At 45.2% G+C, this 16,123-nt stretch overlaps 1 pseudogene across 1 annotated transcript in view; it reads right to left on the bottom strand.

The window, feature by feature from the left end:
• The window catches only part of LOC147626594 (flagellar radial spoke protein 5-like), a 67,708-nt pseudogene that overhangs the window by 27,206 nt on the left and 24,379 nt on the right, over positions 1-16,123 (bottom strand). Inside the window, exons 2-5 of the transcript XR_015268633.1 lie at positions 13,082-13,166; positions 12,711-12,827; positions 11,477-11,541; positions 3,514-3,602 (exon numbers count right to left, since the gene is read on the bottom strand). The product of XR_015268633.1 is annotated as a flagellar radial spoke protein 5-like (transcript). The remainder of the gene's footprint in view (positions 1-3,513; positions 3,603-11,476; positions 11,542-12,710; positions 12,828-13,081; positions 13,167-16,123) is intronic.

Genomic DNA, 16,123 nt, shown 5'->3' with positions numbered 1-16,123 from the left:
TACAGAGGAAGATCTGAATATTATATCCCTGTTTGTACAACTGCTAAACATGAATGTCTCAGCAGAGATAGGGGGTTGCTAAATATGTGTGGACAAAAAAGGAGACTGATGATGTGTACATACTGTGCAGAGTACTAAGAGTTTCAGGAAATATGTAATCAGTTTAGATCAATTTTGAGTTTTGGTTGAGATTAAATCTGAAGAACAGGAGGAGCAGAGGCATAAACATCAGGCCTTGCATCCTCATGATGTAGTGATCTTGTTGCTTTTGTTGGTGAGCCTTCGGGTGTGTGTGTGTGTGTGTCAGTGCCTGCATGAGTGCTGACTGTTCGCATTTGGGCATGCCCTTTGTAAATATGTAGCATGGATGGAGATGGCGGATGCGGGTGCTAATGGCATGTGGGCAAAGGATGGAAGGCATAAGTGGTATGGGGATGTGGTTTAAGGGGCTGCACAGTGTGAACAGCCTTTGATAATAAAAATTTAATATGAGAATAGAGGCTTCAAGTTTCCAGAAATTATCAAGGTGGCGGCTGCCAACGGGATCCCGACAGGTTTGCCCTCACCACATGTGCCAAAGGATGGAAGGAGCCACATGGCAACGGGAGATGAGCTTGCTGTATTGGAGTAAGGGAATCCCTGAGAGGAGCCGAAAGAGAGTCGCCAAGGTAGAGAGCACGTCGACAGCAGAGGGGGGGGAGAAAGGCGTCCACTGCAGAGAAACAGAGAGGAGAAGACGGTGGCGGGAACTGCAGAGAACCAGGGAAGGAGAGAAGGGCGTCGATTGTAAAAACAGTGAAGGAAGAGAGCAAGGCGTCGACGTAGAGGGAGAGAGAGAGCGTCAACTGCAACAAAAGTCGAAGAGGAAGAGGGTGGCGTCAACTGCAGCGAACCAGTGAAGGAAAAAAGGTGGCGGCGACTGCAGGCCAAAAGACAGAGGAGGACGTCGATGGGCTGGCGCGCGAGAAAGGAAAGAGGAAGGTGATGAAGGGGAGCGTTGGAGACAGGAGAGTGGTTGCTGCTGTGGGGCCGTGTGTCGAGCAAGCTGAATCCTGAGAGGTGATCCAGAGAGGGCTTGGGCTGTGTGTTTGGCTTCACCGAGTTCTCTTTCAAGGTTTTGAGTGTGTCGGGGCTTGTCTTGCTCTTGCACCAAAGGTGGTCATCTACTGCTGAGTTGGCTGGGAAACACCCTTCTTAAAGTCAGAGCTGAAGAGCTTTGGGACCTGCTCATTGCTGCACTAAAATGGTGGAAGGATCGGCTGCATAAGGTGTTGATGTTTTTTTCTAGGCTTGGAGTTTTTTGGGAAGTATTATGTAAAGAGTCAAAGCTGAAACTGAGTTCTTGTATGTATACTTGTAATAGTTTTGGTCCTGAAAGTACAGTCTTGTAAACCTGAAGTAAAGCTTTGAGGGTAGCCCACCTCAGATATGTATCTTGTCCTGGAGCTTGGTCCGGGAAGAACTATACTTTGAAGATGCTTCCGTGTTTGAGGTTGTCTACTCTGATAGTGATGCAGGGTACTGGTCAGTCATAGTTCATATCGATGAAGGAGAGTGGGCTGATTGTGAATGGGTGCTAGATGAAGATGGTTCTGAGGATGTAATGGATGTCCAACTTTGTAAAGAAAGAGACTTGTATTGAAATAAGGTTTTGTACATGCTCTTGGGTCTGGTGTTCTGGGTGTGTTTGTATTAGTGTGTGGAAGTGTGACACTCTATAAAGGCATATACAGCTATACCGCTTCCGTGTCATCAGCGCGTTGAAGTGTAACCCCCTCCTGTGTCAGGATAGGCACTGGGATAGATCTCTGGAAGAAATCAGTGAGCTGGAGCTGTCGCCCACCTCTCCCTATGGTATGAGTCCATAGCAGTGTCTCTTTGTGGCGCTGTGTCTCTCTGTGGCGCTGTCTCTAGCAAGAACTGGCCAAATCTGTGCTGGTCTGTAGACTCCATGATCTAGAGGAGTGAGGGATGTCCGTTGAAGATGGTGGTGTATCTCTCTCTAATGACACTATATGCTCTGCATCTACATACATAATGTCCCTCACTCTAAACCTCCCCCTGGCATAGTCTGCATATCCTCTCTGCTCTGGGGATCCGTGCTGCCCTACCTGCCTCAATCTAAAGCTGGTGTGATGACACTCTAAGCTGGCCAATCACCACTCGGGCACTATGAGGCATGTAGACATCCATGTATCCACGTCTCTGTATGAATCCATCCGTTGAGATACGCATAAACTGATCTTTGTAGTATAGCATCTTCGGCGGTAGAGACTGACTGGATGTAATCCAAGTCTCTTGAGTGTATCGCTGCCATAAATCTTGCCGAAGGACTCTATTCCTCTCACTGTGAGAGAGCTGGATGTGTGGTGCATGTATATCATACTGGAAAGGTGGCAGGTGATCTATGTCAAGACCATGCTAAGTAAGCCACTGTATCATCTATGAATACCATGATCTCCTATCTCCACTCTCTGCGAGCTGCCTAGACGCCTCAAAAGCTCTATGTGAGTCCAACTGATGGCATATCTCTGACTCTGTATGAAGAGGATCGTCGTCTGGAAGAGGGCCTCTACTAGCATAGGAGGTGCAGCAAACTCCGTCCGGAAAATGTCATGTGGGACAGAGGGTTTGCTGCGGATCATCCATGAGAGCATGAGAATCTGAGGCCTCTCTATCTGAGACCATGTGGAGGTGGCGAGCCCAGGTGCCCATACTACTGCAGCATACATCAAAGCAGGGTGGACTAGTGTGTCAAACAACCACCCCTTCGTGCGGGGTTCCTGGAGTGTAAATCTTCCTGGCGGAATAGTAAATGTAATGCCTAGGTACACATATGAGTCTACCACCTCTACCTGTCTTCCTGCTAGTGTGAAGATGGCCTGTCGTCGAGCCGGCCCAGAGGTATATTAACATCTACAAAAGGCCAAAATGACCTATGAGACCAAAAGGATTACATCATGTCCATGGAATATATCATCATGGGTACTAAAATGAAAGAAAATGACAGCTAAAATGCTAAAGATGAGATGCTAGGGCTGATCCATGTACAAAAAGCATAAAGCTCTGATATCATCCTAAGATATCCCGCATGGGGCGCCGCAACATGGTACCCAGAGTGGTAAAGCTGAGCCAACGTGAGGAAGTCCTGTGATGGTGAAGGATGATGGCCCTGATCCACCTATGGTGGTGTGGGTGTGGGCGTGGGCTTGGGTGTCGGCGTGGGCGAGGGTCTCTGGGTCTGCATAGCTCAGTGGCTCTGTCCACTGTCACTCCTCTGCCTCTGGGTCGGGCTCCTACATCAGCCTAGGGCCCAGGTAGGATGGGTGGGTCTCCCTTGGGGATTGAGAGAGAGAGAGAGAGAGAGAGAGAGAGAGAGAGAAGAAATAAAGTTAGATTAAACGTCTTCAAAATACCCAAAGGGTCTATAAGACCAAACAAAATGTTACATAGTACCATGAGGTAACATGGTCATGAAAAGGAATTAGAGAGAGAGTGTGTGTAGGCACGTACTTGATTGCTGACAATTGGTATCTCATTTTCCAATATAATCTGCAGCCTTTTGGTGTCAAAATTGGTCAACGCCAATGTTTTTATCTTTCCTGCAGAAGCAAGCCACAGTAAACCACATCTCATTTATGGTAAAGGAAAAGATCAAGCTTGTAGGTGGACCGAATTGGTCTCAAACACCCACAGCCCATGAGAATACACCACGTGCCTGGGAGCCTTGCACTACCAACCCCAGCTGTGACTCAAATAACCACCCTCAGACAACAAAACTTCAACATCATCAGTTCGTCACGCACTCTAGCAGAAGCTTAATTAGTACTGCCCTCCCACCCCTTCTTTGATTATTTGCTTTACTGATATGAGAATTTAAGTACAAAGGCAAAAGCTGAAAACCAAATGAACAGTTACCTACCGATCCTCTGTCTGCTACCAGGCAGGGAACAGAGATAAGAGGATGTTTCCTCTTCCCCAAGATGAAGGCCCTAATGAACTGCTGACAGTTTGCTGAGTTTCAAGACTGCTTCTGAACACGTGGCTGCTGAAATCTTCATAGAGGGGGATGCATACATTATGCTGCTGAGATGACTTTTATAGGAGTCCCCACACCCCCCCCCCCCCCCCCCCCCCCCCACAAAAAAAAAAGGAAAAAGAAACAAGCTGGTTAGCCTGGATGGCAAGCTGCACGACTAGGGAAAATGAGGGAATTTTCCCTATCTGGCTGCCTTTGGGGTTCTTCACATGCCCAGCCCCTGGCCACAGCTTGAGAACCCAGCCTGTCTTGGGCTGACACAAAATCCTGCCCAAAATGGCTTCCCACTGAATGATCCTCATTGCCCGACATCTTTTTCATTCTCTTCTTTCAAGACATGGCTTCCAACCTGCGATCCGCATGACTTTGCCTCATTCTCTTATGTCAAGACATGGTTTCCAACCTGTTATCCTCATAGGCCTAGTCCGGGCCCCCATTGCTTTATAAACTAGGGATCACAAATGGCCATAAATCTACTAAAACCTAACCCTAACCCTAATGGTTCTCCAGTAGTATAGCACATGCAACCACCTGTGGATGATGCACATGGCATCCCATTTTGCTTATCTTCAAACGAAAGTCACTGAGGTGAGATGAACACATGGAAATTGAAGCCAGTTTATAAATGGGATTTAAATTACCCGTACAAACTCCCCCCACCACTGGAACGGTTACACATAAGTTGAAAATGACTATTCCTTTGGTACAGGAGTTGCCTTTTCTGCACAGTGGATAATAAACACGCCTTGCTTAACGCCTCCACATCACAGATAACAATTATCCCTGATTGATAGTGGTGATGTCATGTTTCCAATTCTTGGTTGGATTGTAGATGTGCATGAGCCTGATGCCCAAAATGAGGCTAAGTCCCTATGAAGGTGGCCATATGTATGTGTGTAAAATGTCAGGCTGGCTCAGCCATCCTTCTTATGTAAGTGCTTGCACTCATACTTCGGTCTCTGCCTTTTGCAAGTGCAATGGTGGAATTTAACTGTTGTCCTAGGGTTAGCCGCTGCACAGAGTCAGGCCTATGGAGGATGGTACTCCATGTTGACAGATAGAGAGAGTGAGAAATGACAAGCTAGTGAGAAGGTGATTGCATGACTCAATGAATATTGGATTGCTTGATATATTTGAAGTACACCAAGTACATGCTTTTATAGGTTGCAAACCTTATCTTTTGACTCACACAAATCACACTCACAAATAGGGACATGACACGTGTCACACACATATAGGTGCACTTACAGATAAATGGGGTGTTCACACCTAAATAAGTGTTCGCACCTATACAAACACATATAGATGGTTACACACATACTGACAGGTATACGTGGTGGACATACAAGACACAAGAGACTCCGAAATACCCAACAAACCCCCCTTCGGAGAAAAGGTGGTATCTTTTGAAGTGGCATTCATAGTTATGGTGATTTGGGCTCACTGACACCACGTGACGCAAAAGATCACAGTAACCATATTTACATGATACAAGAGATCACAATCAGGCCTACAAATGGAGCCTGACCACACATAAGATTTCTCAGCCCTTCTAGACTACCTCCCTGACTTGAAACAATGTTAATGGGGAAATTACAAAGCCTTTTATAACACAAGGCGATACAAACATTTAGGCAGGAAAACATAACACACAATATTATTTTTTCAGATTTTGGGGGACATCCTGTGCAGAGAACCCAAGACACTCACACACAAACATATAGGAAAAATGATAAATCCTCCAAGTTGGGAGATGCTCCCCGCACAATTGTTGCACACATGCATGCGCACTCCTTCTCTTCAGTGATGTTAACTTGGTAAGAATGCCCCGGAAAATAACGTCGGTGTAGCCCATGGGAACAACTACTTCTCAAAACTGCAGGTCCGGAGTCTTTAATGTGCTATAGGAGGCTTTAATTTGAGAAAGCCCCAAATTTTGATGTGTACAGGAGGTTCAATCAAGAAAATTTTGCCTTCATTTTGAAAAACCCCAAATTTTTCACATACTGCTAGCTTGCCCTGATTATTTGAAGATGTGGATAATTTAATTAGAGTTTTTTCACCTGATTTGTGAGAAGCCCCAATTCAATTTTTTGACCTGATAATGATGATGATGATTAAGCCTTGTATTAACCTTTCAACAAGGCTAATAACAATATTTAAAAACAATTGTTGCTCCACGTTATGTTGCCTGAATTCTCTCCTGATGACGAGCTGATGCGGATTCGGGCTGAGCAGTGCTAGTTGAGTAGACTAACAACATAAGGCCTAGTCTTAGGCATAGCACAAAACAAGAAGAAGACAAGGGGCTGGACCAGTTGCACGCAGAAGAAAATTGCCACCTTGCTGTCCAGTTGTGCACCCGCCACAGCAGTGTCGGCTTCGAGGAGCTTGTTGACCTTTTCTACGCTGGATGCGAACTATGGTCATGGACGTAGAGTTGAGGCAATTGTGGTGCAGCCAAGGTGTCGTTGGAGAATAAGATAATCATCTACCTAAGCTAAAAGCCGGGCTCTGATACCAATTGTTGACCTAGGGTTAGCTAATGCACACAGTTAAGTCTATGGAGGATGGTACTCCATGTCGACAGATAGATAGAGAGAAATGAAATGATATATTAGCGTCTTCAAAAGGCCAAAATGACCTATGAGACCAAAAAGGTTACAACAATTGGTGGATCTGATACAATGTCTGTGTAAGAAAAGCTAAAACAACTAAACAACTAACTGAAACTGAAACAACAACTATGAGAAAAAGTAAGGTACTAGGAGCTCCTAATGGATAACATTTGGGAAGGAAAACTCCAGCAACAAAGGTAAGCATCATATACATCACTATCCAAACTCTCATCAGTCGATGGCGGATATCCTCAATGTCCTCCATGCTGAGTACTCTGACTGGACGTCTCCCATGCCGTGCTAGTATGGTCCTGATCCTCTGTTGTAGTCTCCGCCGGTATCGAGATGGGCCTCTCATCTTGGGGCGCCTGGACTGCCCCAGCTCTATAGCTTGATCAATCAGTGTACCTCTGGTGCGGCTATACTCTGGGGCTAGCTGCAATGCCTGCTGGCCTGAGTGCTCAATCTCTGGTCGAAAGAAGTCTGTAATCTGCCTCTCTAGGTATCTCTCCCTCTCTGATCCCCTCCCTCTCAAGAGACCCTCTCTATGTCTACGCAGCTCCAGCACATATAATCCGAGGCAGCTCTGATCCTGGTATCTCATGACTCTGGAAAGTGGTCAGAAACCCTCTCTGAACAGGCAGTGAAAACGGCCTCGTATCTCATAATATACTGGACAGTGACATATGTAATGTAACTCTGTCTCTGGCTCCATCTGGCACAACTGACAAATCCTGGCCTCAGCTGGTACTCCTCTGAATCTGCCAGTCTCAATCTCTAGCTGGTGTGAGGATGTGCGCATCTGACCAATAGCACACAGTAACCCATGAGAAAGATGAGTATCCATGTAGCTGGGTCTAATCACAAACCCATCCTCCGTGAGCTGGAGAAGATGATCTCTATAGAAAGCCATCTTCGTACCAAGCTCGTGTGTCGGCTGTATCCATGTCCTCTTAGTGTCCAGCTGAGTCAAGTCCTGCCTGATAAGTATGGTAATCTCTGCCCGTATGAGAGAGAGGGAGGGTGCATCCAGGGAGTGCTAAAATGGAGGTAGCATGTCCATACTAAAGCCATGCAGTTGGAACCAAGCTGTCATCTGTGCATTCCAACATGATCCGTCTCCCTGTGATGCCAACTGTCGTGAAGACTCCAGGGCTAAGCGAGCATATCTGTCTCTAGGGAGAGCCCAAGTGCTATGTATAAAGGAGACTGATCGAGTGAGTGCCTCTACTACCAATAGGGGGCAGCCATCTCTGCACAGATAATATAAAGAATGGCCCTAGGGCCATTCTTAGAAGCATGATGTACTTTAGAATGGCCCTAAGGCCACTCTACCATACACAATGTGCTTGAAAGAATGGACCTAGGGCCATTCTAAAGAATATTATGGATGGTATAATGGCCTTAGGGACAACCTCTTCAGCACATTATGTATGGTATTGCCATTCTACAGAACATTGTTCTTACAAGAATGGCACTAGGACCAATATAAAATTCATCAACTATTCATACAAGAGGGTAGAGAATGGCCTTATGGCCATTCCAAAGCACATCATGCATGGTATAATGGCCCTAGGGCCATTCTAAAACACTTTATGCTTGTAAGAATGGTCCTAGGGCCATTTTAAAACACTTTCTGCTTGTAAGAATGGTCCTAGGGCCATTCTCTACCCTCTCCTACCAACTAGTGTACAGTAGAATTGCTTTAGGTCCATTATGTACATGTGCATGTATAAAATATAAGGATTAAATGGAAATAGGACCAATCTTGCAAGCACAATGTACATAGTAGAGTAGCCTTCGGGCCATTCTAAGCACATGATGAATTCTAGCACGCAAAGCCACTCTATTTCCGACTTTTCTCGCGCAAGAACAGCCCTAGACGCTTATAATTGTAGCTCTCTGCTTTAATGTGAACACAAATGCATTTGGCAAATGGCAGCTAACTCACTAGGAACTTTTATTTGGCCATGTAGAGGGTAAGATTTTTGAATGCCCTTATGTCTCTTATCTCCTTGCAAACTAGAAGCTTGTTCTAAAATATATTCAATGGTCATGTAGACCTCCTGAGATTGGCAATACCTTGAGACAAGAAAGTTCCTTTTGGAGCCAGTCATTCCCTTCTCCTTTGGCTCTCCGTTTCCCATGGCAAGCTTACTTGCTTTCTTCTAAAGGCATTCGGGTTTGCCAAGATGATGTTGATGAAGGAAATGTTATGTCCTTTGCTCCTCGAGCTCAAAGCTATTAGCACTTGGGTGTGCACTACAAACCTTTATGGTGCATGTTACAAGAACAATCGTAGCCTTTTACTCCTCTTGTGGTTCGCCTTTAGCTCTCCGTTCCCCATGGCAAGCTTACTTTCTACAAAAGGCATTCGAGTTTGCCAAGATGTTGATGATGAAGGAAATGTTATGTCCTTTCCTCCTCGAGCTCAAAGCTGTTAGCAGTTGGGTGTGCACTACAGACCTTTATGGTGCATGTTACAAGAACAATTGTAGCCTTTTACTCCTCTTGCGGTTCTTTGGATGGTGAAAGGACAGAGAATTGGATTTTCCATAGGGCACATCCCGGACCTTATCCTAGTTTCTCTCTCTGAGGTTTTAACTTGTGTGTGTGTTCTTCAAGAAGTTTGCCTCACTTTTGAGGGCTTCTTTCTGTACAGTGAAGCAATAGAACATAGCTTCTTAAAAAAAAGAAAGGTATTGGAAGGACCAAACCAGCCATCCAGAGGCCCCAAATATCCCCTTCTTCCAGTACTCGATTGCCTGGGCTGGCGCATTCCCTTACAACAATCACTAGATAGCACCCCGGTGTCTACAGTGCACTGGCAAACCCATGATTTCCTTGCGAATTCTGGGAAGAGTCCGCCCTTAGAAGGTTACTCTCTTCCTCTGGCTTTTGGCACATTGTAGCCTCACGGCAGATAGTACCTGGCTAGCCATTGAGGGCCGCCGGGTTGTCCAGCCTTGTGCAACCGATGCAGCACCTCTGACGAGACTCTGTGTCATTGCCATTGGAGCCGCCCAAAGGCTCAGCAAATTTGGTGGCAGATTCTCAGAAGGCTATTCACATCAAAGCTGATCATTCTCTGATTCATCACATGGGAAGCAGTCTCTTGGACTATGGAGGAGGGTGCAGCCATTGTTTACGAGGACAGTGCCATCCTTGCCCTTCAGCTCACCCATGCCATCCCAGCCTCAGCGTTCCCTGTTACACCATGGACCCCGGGGACTAGAGTTTTGTCAGAGATGAGAGATCAACAGTATCACTGCTTCGCATATCTAGCGGGCTAGATATAGAGAGGCCATTGATGACTCATCCACCCCCCTGGGTAGTGGAGATAATCTGCTCCATATATTTTTCATAATAAAACGAAAATAATGCTTAATCAAATAACCTCATAAACAAGAAAACTATACATAGATATGCACCATGACCAAGAGCCCATCCTAGCTCTGATACCATGTTGACAATCCTAATATGGGATTGATCATGATGATAGACACAAGATTAAGCATAAGATTAAGGTGGATTATACCACACAAGAAACTCCATTACTAGAGAGAGTAGCACACTCAACACAACATCTCTATTACATATCCCAATGAACCATACAATGATATAGGGTTGATCAACAATAGCTAAATTCTCTGTTGTGGCTTGCTTGGCTCGATCCTTGCAATCATCTTACCAAGCTTACCTTTTGGCTGCCGCTTGCCTTGCCCAAGCTTCTCAATCTTGTAAGTTCAATGCAGCATGCTCTTCATTCATCTCACATACACCTCTTTTCGCCTCTTTATTGAAGCAGTTTGTCCGACCTCTGCTGACCTAGACCTCAAATGATGTCTGAAGTGAGAAATGACAATCTGCGCCAATGTTGGACTTTACCAAAAAAAAAACACAGAAGGCATAATCTGCATAATCTGTCAGACTGCCCTCACAGAACATTTGCGGTCCTGAATTAGTGAGCCACGCAGCTGCTCCCAAAGTAATTTAGTATGCTCCTCTGCTCATATGATACATAAGGCAGGTGATCTTGCGCTGAGAATTGAAGACAAATCATAATCTCTGCTCAAGATTCAATCTTCCTGACAACCCAAGTTGCGTCTGGATGAAGATGGAAGAAGAAACTTGCAAGAATGAGGAAGTGATCTATTTATAGGTGTTGAACACTTCCAAAGGAAAAACTTATTTGCAATCAGTGTTGTTTTTGTTCCCTGTTTTTCACCCAAAAAAGGACCACTTTTGACTGATTTTTTAGGTTCAATCTCTTGGCTCAACTGTGTACTTTAGTAACAGCACTTTTCAAGCACCCTTCTGGCATATTTTCACCACACCTGCTGCTGAATTCTGATGTCCAACAGTGTCCCAGTGTAAAATGTCTGCCTGGTCTGTGTGGGCCTGTCTACTGTCTACACGCCTGTCCTAGGCAGCCCATAGTAAGATGGGTCACAAGTAAGCCAGCCCATTTTAAAGGACCAGGCATGGTGGTCTTCAACCATTTTCCCAGCAAGGCCTCTCCAATCAAACTATTGACATAGGTGAACCATATTGGAAAGTATTTCAAGGTAGTGCAGAGGAAGGAAAAAACCAATGTATTGCATGCCATCTATCTGTAGAGTGATGCTGTGACATGGTGGCATCAGTATGAGACAAGGAATGGATCCCTGGAGTATTGTACAGTGGAGAAATCTGCACCAATGTAAACTCCATGCTTTAACCATCAAAATGAGTCTAAAGAAGAAAACGAAAGTCAGAACACATAACCATTGCTTTCAATAAAATGCTCAAACTGAAGATAAAGAAACACTGTGCTTGCCTTCTTCTTTAAGGTCTGTCAGATGTTTCAAGGCGTCTAAGTATCCACTGTCTGAATATTCCCACCTGCTCTAAAAGCACACCAACAAAACTGGTTACAGTTGACTACAAGCAGAAAGAAAGAAAGATATATTAATGTCTACAAAGGACCGCAAGGGTCTATAAGACCAAAAGTTACAATGAATCCATGAGTAACTAAATCATGGAATAACAAAAACTATACTGTCAAAATTGTCAAAGAAAGCCCTGTGTGCTACAGCTAGGCTCAACTGTAAAAGTGCAATACATTCTCATAAATAGAGATACAATCCATGGGGGTAATAAGTGCGAGGTAGGGTCAAGTGTCGGGGGTGGTCGCCGACGGGGCAATAGGCTCAGTATCTGAAACTATGTACTGGCTGTCTATGTCCACAGTTTGGGGTGGTGCACTCCGATATCGCTGAAGGATCTCCCGAAGCTGGAACTGGCCAGGCAACGGTACTCTTGGTCTTCTCAGTCGCAGCTGTTTAGATCTCCGGAGAGTAGGTCTCTCCACGGAAACACCAGGGAGCCTCAGGGCTTGTATACACTGCCTGGTCTGTCTCACCAGCTGGTCATCCTCAGATGGCTCTCTGGCGCATGGTGGAGGTGAGTGCAAAGAAGCTCGTGATGGGTAACTGGGATGTGTATGTGGGCTGCCTCTGTCTCATGTAAAGTAAATGGTCTCTGTGCCGCCTGATCTCCCCAAGCATCTCTGATCTCATGAGTAGCCCAACAATGTTGTGTGTGAAGCATAGTTATAATTGTACCTTTCAGACTTTCAATGTTTGGAAGCATGATAAGTACGAAAAGTTTGCAATTTCCAGGACTGCCGATCATTCTTGAGTAATCATACATCTTCCATTCAACTGCAGATAGAACCCTTATTTTATTGAAATGTGGCTCCCAAACATCTTGTGAAGCGAGTGCTAGGAGGCATTGTTTATTAATCAATCCTCGCCTATAGTCAAGACTCAAGGCTGCACTTGACACTTCCAAAAACAAACAATAGAAGACGTACACAAGTATCATACACACTTTTTTCAAATGTTTGCAATGTTTGATCAGCAATCAAGTCTGCAACTATGCCTCAGCGAAGGGTGGTGTGTGTGAGCACTTGCAGATTCACATACATCGCATGCAGCAGCTGTGCAATAACCCCTAAACTAAACAGTTGATAAAAAAAGCTCTATAACAGTTGAAACGATTGAACATACCAATGGAACTGAAGCATGTCCAAAGTCTTGACATCCATCCGCTTTCGAGATCGATCAATGTTTCCCTCGACATATGCTCGAGTTATCTTCACAGGCCGTGGTACCCATTTTGTAAGCCTATTTCATCACAGAATTGGAAGTATCATGGCCAAGATCCACAAAGCTTATCCAACCAAACCCTGGCCATTGGCACTGGTATGATCAGGCAGTGTCTTGCAGCTTTTGCTAAGCAGCTAAACAGCAAGTCTTTGTTGATGACAGAGTGTTAATCTACTTGAAACAGTTGTAAGTGTCTCAGACAGGTGTTTCAAAATACACACAAAAGCTTTTTTGTTGAAAAGGGTTGCAGCAGAAGACGAGAAGCTAAGTACCCCTTGACATTAAAGGCAAGCTCTTCTCCACGCTCTCGCCGAACTTTGTTGATAAACATTCCATATAACTCCTCTGCTGGACCATCTGCATGTATACCACACGTGATAAAAACTTGCATGTAAAAGTCTTACGCTCCAAAATTATTGGATGATGTACGAGTATTCTTGAGAGTACAAAAATGTCAATGCTTGAAACAAAGCTAGAGTCAAACATTGATAGTAGGCTGAGCTTCTACAGAAAATCAAAAACTAAACATCATATCTGAAATCTTTGAGATATTTCAAACAATGTGAAATGACAGGAGCTCCACAAAGCTCAATCTGCCATCTAAACCCTGGTGGTAAACCAAATGTTGCTTGCCACAGCTTGGTATGTCACTTCTTGTTGGTGCTATGACCGTGGATGCAATAGGCAGTTGCAGAGGGTAATTTCTTATGGTAAGGGTTTGCTGACACATCAAATACCAAGGCCAGAGTTGCTTGGGAAACTATTATCCTTTCCAACAAGCACAAAGGGGGATTGAACATCATTGATCCAGAGATCCAATGCAAAGCTCTGCTTTTGCAAGCTGGTGGCATTCCTTCCTAGTACTCAGCCCTAGAAGGATTTCTTCATGTGCCATATTCTAAGATGTGTGTTGGAGAGCAGTGGTGAGACTAGAAGCACAGCACACGTTTGATTTTCTCTAAGGCAGATTACAGTCCCCCATCCTCCCCACTAGTTTCTTCCATCATCCGGGCTTGGGGTAAAATGAGGATATTTTTATGACACAGGTCCCCCCAGCTCAGTAGATGAGGCTGACAGGCAGCCTATTATTATCAGAGATGATCTTGGCAAGCCCCTGGGTGCAGCAGGATATACGCAGTGGCCAGGCTAGGAGGGATGTGCAACGACAGTACCTGACTAAAAGAACAGAGATGATCTTGGCAAACCCCTATGTACAGCAGGATATATGCAGTCGCCAGCTAGGAGGGATGCTGTGTGCAGTGGCCAGACTAGGAGGGCTGCGCAATGACAGTACCTGACTAAAAGAACTTTAAAAGTCTTCCAGATGATCTGAGAGAGGCATCTTACCTAGCATCTTAGAGGGAGTCACCGATGGATTGCGCAAATTGATGTAGCTATACCTAACCAATGGATCACCAGTACATCCTTAGATGGGAATCACCAGTATCACCACTTGTGGTTGGGGTTTTTTTTCGGGACACACATGCCCCTTCACTGATGGGATTCCCAAAACCAAAGGAGGAAGAGGTTGTTGCCTTCTATTCAATCTGGATGACAGATGGAGAGATGTAATTTACAAGTGATCACATCTAGCTCTGTGATCCGTCCAGGAGAGTAGTGGGTCGCTCTGGGTTGGTATATTTACCCTTACTCATGCTTTGTGAAGCCCTATTAGATATCTACATTGGGACCCTGGTGAGTGGGAATGGACTGATGTGACCAACCCCATGAGGAGCATACCTTTCTAAAGCTATACTGTGTGCCAGGCTGCTCATGCTTGGACAGACCCACAGAGTCCTCACTTAGAATATATATGACATTACACCCCCCCCCCCCCTTCAAAGGAGATTTTGCTAGACACTCTAGCACTCATACAGGAGGAGCCACCGTGTAGGAACAGCCAAAAGTCGGATACCTGGCTCCTCTTGTATGAGTGCTAGATTATGTTAGAGACTCTAGCACTCCTACAAGAGGAGTCTGGTATCCTACTTCTTCTAGTTGTGCCTACACGCTGGGTTGTCCACACCAACTAGTGGTGGAGATCTATTTTTGGCATGGACCCCTCTTGTCCTAGATGCCCAGCTCCACATCCGAGATAGTGTATCATTACTTATGGGAGTGCAGAGGAGCATAGGGGATCTGGCTAACTCTTGGGCAGCTGGAGGAGCTATTACTTGGGGTGCTATTGCATGGTTGGCTCGGTCTGGCCCCACAGCTTCTTTCTGAGGGCAGGGGAGTAGATTATGTTAAACTTGTCCATAGAGGCATAGCCGAGAGATGTTTGCTTTGGGATACCCCCCCAGTCATGATACATGCCACCTTTGACCACCTGGGAGCTTATTGCTAGTATCACAGCGTGGCACATCTGGAAGGTGCTCAAAGGCCTTTGAGGGTATTCAGCTTTATGACACCTAGTGTATTTGCAGTATGTGGAGCGACATCTCTTTTGGCCACCTAGGCCCCCATATAGGGATATTTTCTTCTCCTCCACTCCTACGGGGCTTTTATGGCAGCATAGTGCCCCCGATTGGTTGAGATGTCCCTACCTTTTGGTTTGAGATCTCCCTTTGTATGATTTTATTTTACTTAATAGAAGTCTCAACTCTCAAATATGAATCAAGCAGGAAGACACAAAGATGAAGTTTCTTCACCAATGCATTCCTTGCTATATGTCATATGGGTTTACTCTCAACAAGCTCTCCAAAAGAAGAGAGCTCAATGCTGTAAAAATGCTTTGTTACGTCTACGACCACGTACCCTCATGGTAGAGGGACCGAATCGCTAGGCAGGAACCCAGGCTCAAATCCCACCGAGCTATACCTAATAACTTTCAAATATAGTTAGCTTAGCAGATTCTAGGGCTTCAAGTGAATCTCTAAGTAACCCTTTAAATTTCGCAAATCAATAAATAATAGATGACTCTTGAGTTGGAAGGAAAGGATAATTCTAGACTTGTGTTTAAACATAAAAGTTGCCCTTGCAGACATAACCCTTTAAGAGCTGTCATAGCTGCATTCGCCAACCAAAGACAGCTTTGACAGCAGGGCCTTACAAGCCCTGCCAAGCTTGGCCATTTGTCAAACAAGACAAACTGACCAGGCATGGCAGTGGTCAAAATGTATGTTAAATGCCATTGCCGGCTGAAAATGTGCATGCACAACACATGCAACATGGGCTGCAATTTCATGTTGGTGGAGGTATTCCATGTATCTCTCATGCCACTCATGTCTTCGAGTGTGCTCGTGAGGAAGAAGTTATGGCTGAAAATGTATCAAGAAGAGTAACTACAGTCAGCTTGGGAGGAGTTAGTAGGT

The sequence above is a fragment of the Cibotium barometz genome, chromosome 22 (genome assembly GCF_041138505.1).
Source record: "Cibotium barometz isolate CiBa-2024 chromosome 22, ASM4113850v1, whole genome shotgun sequence".
NCBI classification, from domain to species: domain Eukaryota; kingdom Viridiplantae; phylum Streptophyta; class Polypodiopsida; order Cyatheales; family Cibotiaceae; genus Cibotium; species Cibotium barometz.
Note: the sequence above shows the minus strand (reverse complement) of the source record. Positions and strands in the feature narration are given on the sequence as shown.